We start from the raw sequence: 14817 nt of genomic DNA, 5'->3' as shown, positions 1-14817 counted from the left end.
AAGTGGGCGCAAAACCCAGCTCACATGGACCAGACTACCCCAATAGGTTGGAAAAATTCCCCTGCTTTGTTCGGGGAGCAACTTGCAAAGGATCTGGAGTCCTGGGAAGCTCCACAGGAAGGAGGGAGGCTTTTGCAGTATGTGGATGACCTTCTAGTGGCCAGTTGGACGAGAGAAGCATGTGTGGCCTGGACGGTAAGCCTTTTGAATTTCCTAGGACTCCAAGGATACAGAGTATCAAAGAAAAAGGCACAGGTAGTGAAACAGAAAGTTATCTACCTGGAGTACGAGGTGAGTGCTGGGCAACGGACTTTAGGGCAGGCTCGCAAGGAAGCCATATGCCAAACCCCAAAACCCCAGACCATAAAAGAGTCCGAACCTTCTTAGGCATGGCAGGATGGTGCCGGCTGTGGGTTTATAATTGTGGACTGCTTGTCAGACCCCTCTATGCTCTTATTGCCGATGGAAGCAGAGATCTCCAGTGGACAAAAGAAGCAACACGGGCCTTTCACCAGCTGAAGAATGCTCTCATGTCAGCTCCAGCTTTGGGACTTCCAGATGTGAGTAAACCATTCTTCCTGTTTTCCCATGAGAAACAGGGAATTGCCCTGGGAATACTGGCTCAGGACTTGGGTCCATACTGGAGGGCAGTTGCTTACCTCTCTAAGCAGCTAGATGCAACAGCCAAAGGATGGCCAGGTTGCCTCAGAGCTGTAGCAGCAGTTGTGCTGAATATTGAAGAGGCATGCAAGTTTACCCTGGGACAAAAATTGACTGTGCTAGTGTCCCACACAGTATCTGCAGTACTAGAAGTAAAGGGTGGCCACTGGCTTTCACCACAGAGGTTTCTGAAATGCCAGGCCATCATGGTAGAGCAAGATGATGTAGAGATCGTGGTGACTAATATTGTCAACCCAGCTTCCTTTCTCAGTGGAAATCAAGGAGAAGCAGTACACCATGATTGCCTGGAGACCATTGAAGCTACCTACTCCAGCCGCCCAGACTTAAAGGATACCCCTCTGGATGACGCAGAGACCTGGTTCACTGACGGGAGCAGCTATGTTGCCAATGGGAAGCGACATGCTGGGTATGCAGTGACCACCTGCAGAGAGGTAATCGAGTCTGGACCCTTACCAACAGGTACCTCCGCGCAGAAGGCTGAGATAATTGCCCTGACCCGTGCCTTGAAAAGGGCAAAAGGGAGGAGAATAAACATCTACACAGACTCGAGGTATGCATTTGGAGTTGTACATGCACATGGGGCCATCTGGAAGGAGAGGGGACTGCTTACCTCACAGGGAAAGAAGGAAAGAACATCAAACATGCACAAGAGATAATCCAGCTGCTGGAAGCAGTTCAGCTGCCTGAAAAGGTAGCAATTATGCACATTAAGGCACACCAAAATGTGAGCTCAGAATTGGAAGAAGGAAATGAGCTGGCGGATAGAGAGGCAAAAGAAGCAGCAAAAGGTGAGGTAGCTACTGAAGGAGTCCTTATTCCAGATGGACAAATCTCCCTTGAAGGTAAGCCAGAATATAACAAGAGAGATAGGAAATTAATTGAAGATCAAAAAGGGACGTATAACCAAGAAGGGTGGGCTACCATTGAAAAGAAACTGGTAATCCCTTCCCATCTATTGTGGTCACTAGTAAGGGAAGAACACCAGAAAACGCACTGGGGAATAAATGCCCTATACACATACCTGATTGAAAGAATTGTTGCTAGGAATTTATATGCCACTATTACTCAGGCGACCCAACAGTGTGATCTTTGCCTCCAGACTAACCCCAAAAATACCCCCAGACCAAAACTCAGTCAGACTGGGAGAGGCCATGGGCCTGGACAACAGTGGCAAATTGACTTTTCAGAACTCCCAAGGAAAGGAGGGTATCGATATTTGCTGGTATTGACAGATACATTTTTAGGGTGGCCAGAAGTGTTCCCCACCAGAACTGTCAAAGCTAGAGAAGTGACCAGAGTATTATTACAAGAAATAATACCACGCTTCGGAGTTCCAGCCACAATATCCTCAGATAGAGGATCACATTTCATTTCCAAAATAGTGCAACAGATTAGTAGCCACCTGGGCATAGACTGGGAACTTCACACCACATACCGCCCCCAATCAAGCGGCCTGGGGGAGAAAATGAATCATTTGATTAAACAGCAAATCATAAGACTGGGGCAGGAAGCTAATCTACCCTGGCCCCAAGCTCTTCCACTAGCACTATTGCGAATTTGAACGAAACCTCGAGCTAAAGAAAAGTTGAGCCCTTTTGAAATACTCTATGGAAGACCATATGGAATACAAAAGGGAGTGTCCACCCATATTGGAGAGGTAACACTAGCCACCTACATGGTGGCCTTAAACAAACAGCTCAAGGAAATCGAGAAACGTGTGGCTGGAACTTGGAGCCAGGAGTTAGATGGGCCAGTACATAACATACAACCTGGAGATTATGTATATGTTAAGTCTCTTGCAGAAAAGACCTTGGAACCACAGTGGGAGGGATCGTTCCAAGTGCTTCTCACCACCTTCACTGCAATCAGAATCAAGGAGCAGAATGCCTGGATCCATCACTCTCGGGTGAAGAAGGCCCAGAAACCCCTTGAGGAGTGACACCAGGAGACAATGAACTGAGACTAAAACTTACTCGAGCAAAATGAGTATATTGCGGTTGAAAGTAGCTCATATTTTAGTTTGTAGAATTGTTTTGTGTGTAATCATAACTGAAGTTTTAGAACATGAGAGTACCTTTATTCAGAGCAATGCTGAATGGCCTTGGTCCCAGACGTTTAATCAGTATACTGGATCCATGGGAAAACCTTCTGAGATAAAAGATTTAAACCTATCCACTGTAGTAATTCATAGAGATCAAATATATGAAGAGCAAGAATAGCAAAAACAGAAACTGTGGACACTTCAAGAGATTAGAAGAGAAGAAATCAAAGTAAAGTGCCAAATGATAAATGAGACGGCTTATGAAAGACCAAATGAAATTAGTGTCTCAACCTCTCCTGGTGCATATGAACACCAGGAAATCTGTGATAGCCTAAATGAATCAGACTGCTAGTGTAATTTCACCTTAATACAGCCTGTAGAAATAACTTGCCTTTGGGCACAAGAAGATATCAAGCTTTCATTTAAATTCAAAGCAGACACTACACCTTTTACCACAGCAAGACTCTATACAGCCCACACCAGGACTCAAATAGTTCAGACTCAACCCAAACTTGAACCTGAGGTGTATGGAATAGGCCCCTATGTAGCAAGGAATGTGGGTGAGCAACAACTATTATTCAATCCAGAATGGTCTCTCAAACGTGTGGTGTTGATAATGCAAATTAACATCTCAAAAATCCAACCAGCCTGCTCCTCCTTCCTAAAAACTTCCTTTGAGAGCTAGACAACATAGTTACAAAAACAGGCATACCTCAAGAGCAGAACAAAAAAGGATCTAACTAGCATATTAAAGACAAAATTCAGAATTTTAAATGGAATTGATTCAAAAATACTAATGAATAAACTGGCCACTGCAACAGGTAGCCTAACAAAATTGAAGCAGCCTTTATAGTAATCTCTATTGGCATTAAGAACTAGCCAGTGACAGATTTCAAAAGTACTGCCAAAGTAAGGAAGTATGAAAAGGCCGGGGACCAAGACCACAAGCTGATAGTAGAAGCGCTTAGTACAGTTCAAGATAATGTGTCTTTAGCTTTCAGTTGTATACAAGCACAGTTATGGGTGCAGGCAACAGCAGCTCTGATCATATGGGAAGGGGGTGAAGGTAATTTTCCAGCTGAAATTCGGAAGATTGTGTGGGATAATGCAATTGATTTTGAAAGGAAATTTCAATCCTGGTGGACTATGGTGAATTTCACCTATGATCCTGTTTATAATGTGGCAACTGCCTTTGTACTTACCATACGTAATGCCACTGTTTATGTTATCCATCCCATCATTACCCTAGGATTAAACCATGAAAAAACAATACTCTATCCTTCAGAACATAGAGTGTGGGCACGAAAGATGAATGGAAAGTGGCAGACAGTAAACTTAAAATCCTGCCTTACTAGAGAACAGATGGGATTCATTTGTGAAAGCAATACTATTAATGCTCAGGATGTGTGTTTGGACACTGAACACAGTATTTGTCACTTTGAAGTTCATCCAGTCACTGACCAGAAAACTGTACTCGTATATACTGGAAAAGGGTGTGTGTGTCTGAGGACTGCCTGTGCTGCAGTAAAAATTGATAGCAATGATGTTATTCTGTCTAGTAGAAATCATTCTAACTTCTGTATTTGTAATTTTGTTAAGATAATCGGGTGTGATTTTTCATACTTGGCCCCAGTGACATCCCACCAGCTGATTAAAGCTAATTACACGATGTATCACAGACTACCACCTACCCCTATTGGGATGAACCTTACATTAGTGAAACAATTAATTAAGCACCAAGACCTATTGGAAATCCTGAAGGATATCCAAGAAAGTGGAAAGAAAACCTTAATTACTGTCCAACACGATACAAAGGAGATAACCAGGGTTCTGAAAAGAATAAAACAGAATATGGACCATCACTGGTGGGATGTGATCTTTGGGTGGTCACAAACTGCAAATGGAATCTTTAATAAGTTGTGCCACTCCATTGTAGTTTCACTAATATTAGTTGGGATAAGCTTAGGATTATCTATTATATTGTTAATTTGGGACAGGAGAATGCTACAATGAATAGCTGTACTAACCTCTGTGTCAAATGTACATGGTGAAGCGTTAAAAGACACTTATTGTCATGGAGGTTTTCCTTAAGTAAAAGAATTTACTTATTTCCTAGGAAAGGGGGGAATGAGATGGAGTGGAGATCCATTCTGAATTAGGTGAAGTGTCTGGAAGAGATGAGGGGTCTGTGGGGCCAAAGCTGAAGGAAAGCCGCATTCCAGAGACAGCAAGGAGACAGAGAAAGGAAAACAGAAATGACCACAAGGTCAATCTGCCCCACACCTAGAAATTCCTTTGATAAAGAAGAACTGGTGCTAAATGTCACGCGGAATGAATATGTATGAACTCATTGTGAAACTGTATCCATATGCATTTGGAAGGGGGATAAAAGAAGACCCGAGGTCTTCAGAGGCACGCTTGCCTTTTTGGGGAGGCTTGCGTCCAGCGTGCGTCGTAATAAAAGCATACCGGGCTTTACAACTTTTACAAAGTTGTGAGGTTTCTTCTTTTCTCCGCAAAACAGTGGCACAGTGAGATGACTGATTGTGCACAAGGCTTTTGCCAACCGACTGTGCGGGGTTTCACCCTGCATTCCCCGTTTTTGTTTTTGAGGAACCTGCTCCAGAGTACCATGAGCGCATTCTAAAATATCTTGACCAGTCGGAGAATGAGGGATACCAAACTTGTGCGAGACACCCCACAATTGCAGGAACTGCTGCACCTTTTGCAATGCGTAAGCAGGACCATTGTCGGTTTTCACAGCAGAAGGTATGCCCAGAACAGCAAAGGCCTGCCTCCAGTAGGCAAGGACATCACGGGCCTTCTCCCAAATGTGTGAGCCAAAGCCCACATCGCAGAGGAGAACGTGTTCACCGTGACATGCACATACTCGAGCCGGCCAAACTCAGCAATCTGGGTGACATCGGTCTGCCAAAGCTCCAAGGCCCTAAGGCCTCTGGGATTTACCCCTGCCGGCAAAGGCGGAGCAAGTGCGTGGCAGTCATCACATGACTCAACAATGTCATGAGCCTTAGTTGGCGTCAGCTGAAACTGCTTCTGCAAGGTGTGTGCGTTTTGGTGGAAAAACCCATGTGATGCGTTGACCTGCGCGAGTGTATCAGGCTGAGGCGCTACCCACGCTGGGTTAGCCAACTTGTCAGCCCTCGCGTTACCTTCCACTATAAAGCCTGGCAAATTGGTGTGACTCCTCACATGCAGAACATAGAATGGATGAACCCGGGCCTGAATGACACACCACAAGGTCTTCAGTAAATGAAACAAGGCAGGATTACTGACCTCCTTCAAAACCGAATGACCCAAATTCTGTGCGGTATTGGCCACATAGGCGGAATCCATGACCAGATTGAAAGGTTCCTGGGAAAATCAACCTCATGAGCTTCCAGAACCTGCCATTCTGATTGGTCTCTCCAAGTAACAATGGCGTTTCCTGTTCTCCCTGAACCGTCAGTGAAGACGGTGGGTCCTTGCACAGGTTCCTGGCTATTTTTGGGCCGCAAAGGGATTTGTGTGAATTTCACCATATGCAGTAGCCTATGACTGGGCAGATGACAAATGATCTGCCCTGAAAAATTTTCCAGAGCACTCTGCAGGGACACACTGTTTGCAAAGCTCCAGTCAAAATCCCCCGTTGCACCGGGAGTATGACCTTTGCGGGATCCACACCCATCAATTGCAAACACCGTTGCTGGCACTTGATTATCCAGCGAGCAATCAGCTCAAACAATGCAGTTTCCGTCTTCTGCGGCAGATGGGGCAGGAAAACTGATTCCAACATGTGTGAGGAATCGGACCATTTGTCACTCCATTGGCCAATAATGCCCGTGGGATGCGAATCTGGAGTGGTGATGAACACAGTGACATCAACAGAGGGATCAATGCGATAACCTTGGCAAGCTGAAACAGCTTGCTGAACCACCTCCAACGCCATAAGCGCCGCAGGGGGCAGTGTGAGAGATGACTTTAGATCAGAGTCTCTTTTCAACAAATCATGCAGAGGAGACAGCTGTGCATCAGTTAGCCCCAAGTACTGACATGACCAAGTGATGACACCTACCAATTTCTGAGCATCATTCAGTGTCTTCACAGAATGCACAAATTGCACCTCCTGGTGACGGATCATCCCTTCCAGAATTTTGACCCCCAAGTACTTCCAAGGTGGTTGTTATTGAACATTTTCTGGAGCCACCTGCAGTCCATGAGCATGCAAAGCCTCGAGCAACCGAGGCTGAATCCTCAGCAGCTCATCCTGGGTGGGCATAGCCACCAGAATGTTGTCCATATAATGATACAGACTTGCATCAGGAAACTGCTTGCCAACTCCAGACAGAGCAGGAGAATTCTGCATGCCTCGGGCAATGTCCTCCATTGATATCTCTGTGCGGGCTCAGCCTCGATAATCGCTGGCACTGAGAAGGCAAACTTCAGTCTGTCATCGGGATGCAAAGGAATTTAAGAAACAATCCTTCAGATCCACAATGAGGACTGACCAGTCTGGTCTGGGGGAAGCATGGTAGGCGATGGCATGCCCACCTGCAATGTTCCCATGCTTTCCATCACGGCATTAACCTTTCGGAGGTCTTCCAACAACCTCCACTTCCCAGATTTCTTTTTGATGCAGAAGACAGGAGTGTTCCAGAGACTGGTAGAAGGCTCCAGATGACCCTGTGTGGGAATCCACAAAATTAGAGGATTTTGGGAAAGCTTCAAGATGCAGGCCTCAGACACAGCAGAACTGTGAGCAGAGCTATGCAGCAGCCATGAGATAGGTCAGCAGAAAAATTATTTAAACTGTAGAAAAGCAAGGGCAAATAGAACAATGGTCTGTGTATTAACACTTGTCTAGAATAGCTCTGTAAGCTACAGAAAGTTTATCTAGCAAGATATTAGGAAGATTAAAGCTTAATAATGGAGCTCTGTGCATTGTGGTTTAAGGCTTACAAGCAGGTGTTTTATTCAAAATAAGAAAGCATTGTTTTAACCAAAGGTACGTGTGCTTATGGTGATTGGCTAGAACTGCTGTCAATATGCTTTTGCTTTGTGTGATTGGTCAAGAAACTTATAAAGTAAGTTGTAACATTAGGTTCCTGGTCTGCTGCCTGGAATGTGAGCTGCTGGCATCTTCCCATTGTCATAACCATGTAATGAGACTGATGCTGAAATTTGAAGCAGCTCAAGGCACATTCTACAGCAGCCCTGTCTGGTTCGTGGTTTGTACAAAGCCCCCCTGCCGGCTTCACCGTGGTCCAACTGCTCCTACACCAGGTTCTGAAGGGCGACCAATTTATCTTGAGGGAGGGGCCACTGCTACTCCCAGACAGATTTGTCCACCAGACACTGAATAGGAGGTGTAAGACACTCTGCGCCCTTCACTGCAGTGGCCCCCATCAAAAATCCATCCCGATGCACAACCCTTAGACAGACTGAACATCCCTCCTCCAGAGGTTGGGAGGAGTTGAAGTAACACGAGGCCTAACCCAGGCTGTCTGTCCCTCTGGGTTCGCAACCCGCACTGGCTGCTCGCTCATGTAGCATTGCGCCATCCCTCCCAGGCCCGCGACAGACGTCCCCACCAGATCCAGGGGCCATTCTGGGGGCCAGGCTGAAAGGGAGAGAACCATGATGTCAGCACCACTGTCAAGAAGCCCGCGGAGGTGGATTTCCGATGGCGTCGCACCAGGAACAGACAGGGTACACAGCATTTCGGGACGGTCCTTGGTCAGGACAGCAGTCCAGCGAACTTGAGGCGGCCCAGTGTATCCAAAGCCACCAGCTACATGCAACCGGTGAGCTGTCCTGCCAACAGAGGACTTAAAAGGCACAAGTTGAGCAAGTCGCGTCCCTTTCAGGATCGTGACAGGAGGGGGTGGGTGTGGAGACCATGGCACAAATCTGCCCTGTGAAATCTGCATCAATGAGCCCCAGGGGCACAATGATGCCCTGAAGGGTGGCACTAGACCTCCCCCTCAGGAGAGCACTCATGCCCCCACCCAAGGGATCAAAGGAATCCCAGAGAACCTTGTGTATTTTACAAGATTCTAAGACAACTGTTGCTGTGGTGCACACATCCACACCTGCTGATCCATGGGTGCTGGCTGCAAGCTGGCAAAGGAGACCTCCATCGGCTCCAGGGTCTGGAGAGAATCTTGTGTCTGGGCACGTCCCTGCTGCACGCTCCGCTTCACGTTTCCCGAGCCCAGTAAAGCCTGGCCATTAACATGAACAGTCGCCTGGCAGACATTGGACATGTGATTCATTCTACCACACCAACCTTATAAGAACATGGGGAATTTGACCTTCTGTGCTTTCTTCCCCTGCTTCTTGCCAGCCTGCGCAGTCCCCTGCTGTGGCTGCCTGCCCTGCGGTGCTGCCCAGACTGGCTGCACAGCGGCAGCCACGGCAGCCAACTTCCAACCCCAGGGGATGATGTCCGCACAGGCCTCCGCCATCTGAGAGACAGTAGGAAAACCAGGCAGAGCCACTATGACCCTACTACAAGCATCATTCCAATTACACCTCACATGGTTTGCAATCACAATCCTCCTTGCCAGAGGATCAGGCACCTGCCTCTCCACAGACGCAGTCAGCCTTGCTGCAAATGCCATGAAAGGCTCATCATCCCCCCGGCCAATGGTCACAAATGGCTGCCTTGGAGCAGCCATTTCCAGGGTCTGAATAATCGCTGCCATGCCCAAAGTGTGGCACTGGTCAAGCACAAGGGGATCGAAGCCAACGTGCCCCTGAGCATTTTCATAAAGCCCTGTGCCCAGCAACATGTCAGTGACATCCACATGCCTGGGGTCCTGCGGCGCCAGCGCAGCATTCTGCACCACTGCTTGGGCCGCCAAACGAGCCAACTTGGTCTCAAAAACATCAAACTGCACAAAGTCAAAAAGCGAATGTGCTACACGACAGAGGTCATGAGGTGTCAGCACATCCATAACAACCCTCCAGAGAGTCTGCATAACCTCAGCAGACTCCAAACCATGCTGAGCAACCACATCATGGACTTCCCTCTCCAGCTTATACAAAAACGGTTCATGGGTGTTATGAGTAACACCCCTGAGCATAGGGAAAGCCTGGGGACCTTCCGACAAAGCCACAGCACCTGCTGTGTCCCAGTCCTTCAGCCCCACAGGGACAAGAGGAGATGATTGACTGGGAGCCAGGTCAACACCACTCGCCCCTGCACCCCTTGCAGCCAGAGGAGCCCCCTCCATGACCCTGCAGATGCTGTGAGGAGGCAGGCTCAGACATCTCCTCGGACTTGGTTTTGGCTGCCTGCCAGAAACGCTCGGGATTCCTCGGATGCATGGTCACCTGGCACGAGGAAAGTGTCCACAAATTCGGTAAGGAAGCGCCACGGCCCCGGGCACCCACCGGTCTCCCGCCGCCCATGTCGGCATTCACACTAAAGGTAAATATCTCAGCGCCCTGTCGTGCCACAGCCCTTGCAGGGGGCGCCTTGGTGGGCACAGGTGCCAGCACGGCCTGCAAACCCAGTGTGGATTGGGACGATGTGATGGTGGTCACAAGGGTTTTCAGGATGAGAGAGAGAGAAGAATGTTAACTCCATGATCAGAAGGTTTGATTTATTATTTTATTATATATATACGACATTTTAACTGTACTAAAAAGTAATATAAAGGAAAAGGTTTCTCAGAAGGCTAAGCTAAGAATAGAATCGAAAGGAATGAATAACAAAGATCTGTGTCTCGTCAGAGAACAAGAGCAGCTCTGCCGTGAGTAATTCCAAACATCCACAGGAGACTAATCACGGATCCACCTGTTGCATTGCACAGCAGCAGATAACCATTGTTTACAATTTGATGCTGAAACTTCTCAGCTTCAGCAGGAAAAATCCTAATGAAAGGATTTTAATGAAAAGATGCCTGCGACAGGACGAGACCGGCGTGGGGCCCTGTCCCTGACATGGAGGAGGGGAGGGGTGCCAAGAGAGGTGCAGCCCGTGGAGCCGCATCACTGCAGAGCGGCACAAGGGAGCCTGGCACAGCCAAATCCACCCCAGGGGAACAATTGCCATCCCCCGTGTTGGACCCATCCCCCAGTACACCGTCCCAGGGTGAGGAGAGAGCTCCACATTGCACAGAAACTCAAACTTCCCCTCGTCCATGTCCGAGACAGAAGGGCTCTACTGGGAACTCCGAGGGGTACAAGAACCAGACCCCCGCCAAAGATCCTCACACTTTTTCCACTGCACCAGCAGTGACCCCACGTCTACGGTGCAATCATCAAAGAGGGCCTCCATGAGGTGTACCCCCACAAGAGACCACTCCTCCTTGGAGAACGGCTTTGCAGAGTCCGAAAAGAGCCCTCGCTCTCGGGCCCACAGAAGCAATCGCTCAAATTCATTCCAGGAAATAGAAACCTGTTTCCACTGCAGGGCCCCCCCTCCAGAGATCCAAAATGAGGGAATCCTCCTTGAAACCCACAGCGGTTGCCATTACCCCAAGAACAGCAGGCAAAGCACCAAAGAGGGGTGACAATAAAACCTCACTGGCAATCCAGACTCTGTCTCAGCCTAGGCTGCAGTACACTTCGGCACTCCCCTGATGTCACTAGAGGACAGGAAAGAACAGAAGCACACATGGCTGTTCTCAAGGTGAAGAAAAAATGTGAAGTTTATATTCTGACTCCAACATTTATAGTTTTCCAAAAGTGACAGCGGATTGGAGGGTGACACTGCCACCTCTCCAATGACACTGATCAAACCAACAGCCCTTCAACTCTCTCCTCCTCCATAAAAGGAATGCGAAACAGTGAGTTACTTACAGAAAGTGTGTGAGAAAGTTCACTACAAGAATGTCAACATCAGAAGGCTTAGAAAATCTTAAAAAACCAGGATGAGACAAGTTGGGCTAAACTTGGCCACTGGTGACTGCTTCTCTGGTGACTGCCCCTGCACCACTGGGGCTCACTTGTTTCCTTCCTATGGAGACCATTGTGACACTGCGGAGCATTGTGGAACCAATGGGCCATGGTGACACTTAGGGACTTGTGGAACCAAGGAGAACATTGTGACCCCGCAGGGTACCATGGATCCCAGGGGCCACTGTGACACTCTGGGGCCTCGTGGAACCAAGAACATCTTTCTGTTCTCTTCAAACCAAGAATATGAGGCCCTGTTGCGTGTCACAGTCCCAAGAGGCCAGTGTGAAGAAGCAGAGCTTTGTGGAACCAAGAGGCCATTGCTGCATTTCAGGGCCTTGTGGAGCCAAAGGGCACTTTGGATTCATGGAGAACAGTGTGGCATTGCAAGGCCCCATGGAATCAGGGAGACAATTGTGATGTTGCAGGGCCTTATGCAAGGAAGGGGCCATTGTGACACTATGGGAAGTTGTGGAACCAAGGGAATCATTGTTGCACTACTGGGCCCCAATGGAACCAAGGGGCCATTGGACACAGCGGGACTTCATGGAACCTATAGACCATTATGGCACTGTGGGGCCTTGTGGAACCATGGAGACCATTAAGATCCTTAAGGACTTGTGTAATCAAGTGACCATTATGACACCTGAGGGCACCATGGAAGCAAGGAGCCATTGTGACACCGCAGGGCCCTGTGGAAAGAAGGGAACATGAAATAGGTGTGGCTGCCTTGGCTTCCCAGGGGTCACCTGACAGGTCTGTCTGACCTTGGAATGCTGAAGGCCATTCCCATCTGCCCCTGAAACATTGGGGCTCTGGGCTTTTCTTTTTATGGAAAAGAACTGTCCATTTTTTCCAGGCATCCATGGCCAAAATTCCGATTCCACCTCCAAATATCTGTGTATTCAAGGATTGCTGCCAGACTAAAGTTGCCAGGACAGACAAGTCTGGCTGGTCATTGACTCCTGAGTGGCAGCACTCATCTATTTTCCAAACACTGGAAAGGGCTCTGTGCTTTTCTTTGTATGGAAAAAAAAATTCCCTCTTTTCCAGGCACAAATGTTCTAAATTAGGACTCTGCATTCGTAATTTCAAATATCCAAGGGTTGCTCCAAGCAAACTTGCCAGGACAGACAGGTCAGGCTTGCATTGGCTGCTGATGGCTGCCGTTCATCAGCTCCTGAAACACTGGGGCTCTGTGGTTTCCTTCCTATGGAGACCAATGTGACATTTGAGAGCCTTGTGAAATGAAGGGGCCATTGTGACACTGCAGAGCATTGTGGAACCAAGGACAGCATTGTGGCTCTGTTTGGCCGCATGGTCCCAAGGGGCCAGTGCAAAGCAGCGGTGTGGGAGTTAGCCCAGCTGTAACTCAGAGTCAGACAGATTTTACCCTGGAAGAACTGGGTGTGAGTTTCAAGTTCTAGGAATCATTCGATTTACTTAGGGTGAACTTGAGACTTTTCCCATAAGCCTTTAGTGTTGTTATGCTAAGTTGTCCAAGTTCTACTCCTGTATTGGTTTATTGGTTACTTGTTTCTTCTATATGGTTATTGTTCTAGTTTTCTAGCCCCAAGTGTCTATGTTGTGACTTCCTCTTTGTCTCAGGTTTTAGGATACTGCCCCTTGTGCCATGCTCGACTTCTCCATGTTTATTGTTTTTCACCCTGTAATTAAAGTTCTTTTTGGGAAACTCCATTAAACCCACTACTTTTCATTTTTGCCACCCTCACCCTGCTGAAGTCAGGGACACAGGGAGGTTTGTTTCAGCCACCCCCATTGTGACATTTGGCACCTGAAAAGGCACCATGACATTCAGGGCTCCCTATGTCAGTCACGTCAGCTGGGGTTAGCTGATGGATAGGCCAGTGCTCCCCGGGATTTTGGATTGTGCAGGCCTGGCGGATTCATTGTTGCTTCGAGGGACCTCGGCCCGGGATCGGCAGGGGCAAAAACGATTTAACCTGTATAGGACTGCATGTGGGTTTGGGGAAATGCAAGACATTTATTGCCCATTTTGCCACTGTGTTTTTACAATATGCACCCAAGTCCCATTATTGATTTGGTGTGCTCTTAGGGGCTGTTGCCCCTAAGGTGGAGAAGGAGAAAAATGGGCAGCCAGATGTCCAAAGTAGAAAGGAGCTTATATGGATGCTTTAAGTTAATTCTAACAGATCATGACAAAATATTTTCAAAGAACAAATTAAAATCAATCATGAGGTGGATCATTAAAAATTTCCTGGATGCCTCTGCTGATGAAATCCATACCACTGAATTTTAGGACTCAGTGGAACTTAAACTCTACAACCTTTCGATCAAAAGGGAGCCCATTGCAGCCCACATGCTCCCCATCTTCCATACCATCTTTGAGACCCTTCAGCAGCAAGCAATGTCTCAAAAACTCAATCCGTTGGTCACTCCTAACTCAGGACCTCCCATCAAACATGCCTTTCTCAGACCTTCCACAATGGTCCAAGATGGCAATGGCCACGTGGTCTTGGAATATCATGCCCTGGAGACTCAAGATGGAAGGAGCCTGAATGTGTCTTGGGAGCCGGATCATCCTCCCTCCATCTTGGCTCCTCCACTTCCTGCTACCACAACCTTCTCTTCCGCCCTGAACAAACCTCCAGACTCCATCCCCACAACTGTGGGTCATGTCCCTACAGTCAATAATTCCACTTTCACCCTGGGCAATGCCTCCAGAACTCTGCCCCGGAAGTCTGCCATCGTAAATCAAGGCCCTTCCTCCCCAACACCTGACAAAATGGCAGTGCCCTTTGCCTCACACTCCAGCAATAACATAACCCCATGGTCACAGATACTAAGCCCAACTGTCACACTATTTCTAATCCAAATGTTTCTCCTCCAAGTTATTCTTCCTCCCCAGAAGACAGTTTGGATTCCCCAGAGCCACCTTTCCCCTCAACCCCAGAAGGTCCCTAGGAAAGGATTTGGAAGGAAGCAGTTAAGGAAGGACACTGGCAAAGAGTCTCAAAACCCCTCATTGCCCCCATATGCTATGAAAGAAGGGGGCAGAATCCCAGGCATCAGCCATTGGTTTACAGGGAAATCAAGGATCTGTGTAGGGGAAAAAAAGACCATAGGAAGGACTTACTTTGTTTTAATGGCCTAATGAGGGCCATGTTTACAGCACATCATAACCCCCTATGATTTAAAATGTATTA

Source organism: Melospiza melodia, chromosome 7 (genome assembly GCF_035770615.1).
Source record: "Melospiza melodia melodia isolate bMelMel2 chromosome 7, bMelMel2.pri, whole genome shotgun sequence".
In the NCBI taxonomy this organism is placed as follows: domain Eukaryota; kingdom Metazoa; phylum Chordata; class Aves; order Passeriformes; family Passerellidae; genus Melospiza; species Melospiza melodia.
The sequence above is the reverse complement of the archived record's forward strand: the minus strand, read 5'-3'. Positions refer to the sequence as shown.